This window comes from Tenrec ecaudatus, chromosome X (genome assembly GCF_050624435.1).
Source record: "Tenrec ecaudatus isolate mTenEca1 chromosome X, mTenEca1.hap1, whole genome shotgun sequence".
Classification (NCBI taxonomy): Eukaryota; Metazoa; Chordata; class Mammalia; order Afrosoricida; family Tenrecidae; genus Tenrec; species Tenrec ecaudatus.
Genome location: NC_134548.1, coordinates 49,577,429 through 49,581,579, shown reverse-complemented (window position 1 = coordinate 49,581,579; position 4,151 = coordinate 49,577,429).

The following is a 4,151-nucleotide window of genomic DNA, read 5'->3' as shown; positions in this document are numbered from 1 at the left end:
TTTGTCAGAAGCTGCAAAAAAATCTGGAATCATGAAGAAAATTCCATTCTAGGACTGAATGTTAAAATGAGTCTGTGGCATGCTGAAATGCTTACAAGTTGACAACCTGGATCTACTTGTTGAGTGGAAGTGGGAGAAACGCAGCAGTAAAGAGATGGGTTGAGTTTGGCCACTGACAACTGTGGACTTGGTTTACAGGAACAAGAGGAGAAGACGAGAATGGGTTGACTCATCTAAAGTTCATGCCCTGGCATGAGAGGGCTAGGCTTGTTGAATATTTGTGAGAGCCCATGGTCTAAAGGCAAGGCGACCAATGGGCCCCCTGGGGAGACTAAGTGAGGCAGCCCAAATTGAGTTGACTAGAACCGGACCAAATGAAGAGATTTTTGAGCCTGTTAACGGGTGCAGATGTTGCAAACTTTATGGATGGCCTGTACTGATTTGGCTTTGCTTGTGGATGCGGACTTCACAAAGTTCCTACTGGAATGAAGATTCTTCATGTTAAAAAATATGATTGCTTCCTCAGAAGCAACCCTTACACTGGGTTGATGTAAGTGGGCAGTATAGAAATTGGATACCTCAAATTGGAGGGATAATGGCATGAAGTGGTTGGCTTACAAACTTTTATAGTTGGGGGAATATATTTATGAAATTATAGGATTAAGGTGTAGGTGTTATTTAACTGCAATTGTTAGGCTAAAGAATTGTGTGCAGTGATCGCTGATGACAATGGGTGCACAGGCAAATGTGGTGAAGAAAACTGATGGTACCCAGCTACCAGAAGATATAGCACCTGAAGTCACTGAAGACAATGGGTGCACAAGCAAATATGGTGAAGAAAGCTGACAGTGCCCAGCTACCAAAAGATATAGCACCTGAGGTCTTAAATACCTAAAGATGAACAAGCAGCCATCTAGCTGAGAGACAACAAAACCCACATGAAAGAAGCACACCAGCCTGTCCCGACTAGATCACTGAGGACAAAGTGGGTGCATAAGCAAAAGTTGCAAACAAAGCTGATGGTGCCCGGCTATCAAATGATATAGCATCAGGGGTCTTAAAGGCTGGAAGACAATCAGGTGGCCATCTAGCTAAGAAACAACAAAGCCCACAAAGAAGTAGCACACCAGCCTACCCCGATGCGAATGCTGAAGACAAAGTGGGTGGATGGGAAAGTGCTGTGAAGAAAACTGATGGTGCCCAATTGTCAAAATATATAGAATCTGGGGTTCCATAGGCTGGAAGATAAATAAGCGGCCATCTAACTGAAAAACAACAAAACTCACATGGAAAATGCACACCAGCCTATGAGATGACAAGGCATCGAAGGGATCAGGTATCAGGCATCAAAGACCAAAAAAAAAATCACAGCATTGTGAATGAGGGGGAGTGCAGAGTGGGGACCCAGGGCCCATCTGGGGGAAATTGGACCTCCCCTTGCAGAAGGGCTGTGGGGAAGTGATGAACCAGTCAGAGTGCAATGTAGCAACAATGAAACATACAATTTTCCTCTAGTTCTTGAATACTTCCTTCCCCTCCCCGTCCTCACTATCATGATCCCAATTCTACCTTACATAACCGGCTGGACCAGGAGATGTACACTGGCATGGATAGGACCTGGAAATACGGGGATCCAGGACAGATGAGCCCCTCAGGAACAGTGGTGAGAGTGGCGATATCGGGAAAGTGGAGGGAGGGTGAGGGAGAAACAGGAAACAGATGACAAGGTCTACATGTAACCTCTTCCCTGGAGGACAGAGAGCAGAGAACTGGGTGAGGAAGACACCGGATAATGTAAGATATGATAAAATAATAATTATTTATAAATTATCAGGGGTTCATGGGGATGGGGGAGCGTGGAGGGAGGAGAAAATGAGGAGCTGATGCCAGGGGCTCAGGTGGAGAGTGGGTGTTTTGAGAATGATGATGGCAACATATGTACAAATGTGCTGGACACAAATGATGTATGTATGGATTGTAAAAAGAGTTGTATGAGCCCCTAATAAAATGATTTTAAAAATTGTGTGCAGGTGCCATGTTGGCAAGGGGTGGATTGAGATAGTTAAGATTTATTGTGCCAACTTGACTGATAAACACATGTGGGATTAACTGAAGGGTGGGGAGATAAATGCCTCCTGAGTCTCACCTTTCTAGTTCTCAGGTCTCTTGCTTTCTGATAGTTGGACCAGGGTGCTGCTACCTTAGCCAGTTCCCTTGAAAGGCTCACTTCCTGCAAGACATCCCTGAGGAGAAGCCACATGGACCTACCCTGATGCAGCCCTGGGTATTGAAGCTGAGATGTTTATACGCTCACGGATTTGGCTTTCTTCCTGCAGTTGGCATCATTACGTGTGTTTTGTGAGATTGAGGAGGATTTTGTAACTTGGTGTCAGACATATGGGCCAATGTTGGACTTATGGGCTTGGAGAGCACTTGGTTGGGATGCTTTCTTAATGTACACTTACCCTTTATATAAAACTCTAACTTATACATATGAGTTTCTGTGGCTTTGTTTCTTTAGTCTACCCAGACTAACACAATGGCATTTTCAATATGCTTCACCAGCACTATCATTCAAATGCATTGATGCTTCCTCTTTCTTCCCTTTATTCGATGTCCAACTTTCAATGGATATAAGGTGATTGAAAACACCATGGTCCTTAGAAACCTTGCTTTTCAATGCTTCAAAGAGGTCGTGTGCAGCATATTTACTCAATCATCGTTTCAGATCTTGACTGCTAAGGAGCACTCATTGTAGATCCAAGCAAGATGAAATCCTTGACATCTTTAATCTTCTCTCTAATGTTACCTATTGGCCTAGTTGTGAGGCTTTTTGCATTAAGTTGTAATACATGTTGAACACTGAAAACCTTGATTTTTATCAGCAAGCGTTTTAAGTCCATCCCACTTTCAGCAAGCAAGGTTGACTATAGCTCCTACCCAAACTAAATATATGAGAATTTGCACCTACTCCTCACTTATAGACAAGGTTCTATTGCAAAGACTAAGTAATTATGCAAAAATAAGAATTATGCAAGAATGGAAAATGACCATATTACATTACAAAATGAAAGGTAATTATATTGTTTCATAACTGCCAAATTACATCAACTACCAGCCAAATTGATACATAACCTTAGTGAAATTATATAAATTGGCCAAATTACATCATGGTTCAGACAATTTGACACATAACCTTAACCTTCACAGCCAATATTACTCTCACTTTGCACTTGAATTTATTACTGCTAAAAAGTATGTTATTAATGGACAAAATAGTCAGATATGTGTCACAATAGAACTGTGCTCCACAGGGAGATCATCAGTGTGTGTTTGTGTATGCGTAATACTTTTAATCTTAAATTTAAACCTTAAAGTACGTATTATTTCTGGTGTACAAAGAGAAACAAAATCATTTTTCTATATATCCAGCAATCAAGAATCTTGGTTTATTTTTATCTTGAAATATCTTGCAGCCAATGTCAGAACAATGGAAAGGGAGATATTTACTGTAAACTGAAAATAATAATCGGTGTGATAACATTATCACTGATATTTTCATGGATCTTCTGCCTTTAATGAGGAGCTATAAGATAATGGGACAGCCCCTCACAGAGGGCAACATGGAAAGGATGATATATCCAGGGTGCAGTATAGCACTGTTGAAACACATAACTATCCTCTATTTCTTCACCCTATTATTATGGTCTTAGTTTTACCTCATCAATCCTGTAAGACCTGCAGATGTTCATGTGTATAATTAAAATCATTCGATGCATGAGATCCAAAATAGATAAACCCTTCAGGAATTGTAACAGGAGTAATGATTCCCTGAGGGTCCAGAAAGAGAGAGCGAGAAGGGAAGGAGAGGGAACTGACAGCAATGATGGCTATATAACCCCACTTGAGGGAAATTAATAGCAGGATGGCAGGTGAACAGATATATTGGATGGTATAAGATACAGGGGAAAATGAATAACAATAATAATATTTAAATAATAACGTGGGTGCTTGGGGAGAGTAAGAGAAGGCAGGGATAAAGGGGAACTGATATCAAAGAGTGCAGGAAGAAAAAATGTTTTGAATATGATGGTGGCAACAATTATACAATCGTGTTTGATCTAATTGAACTATGGATTATTATAATATCT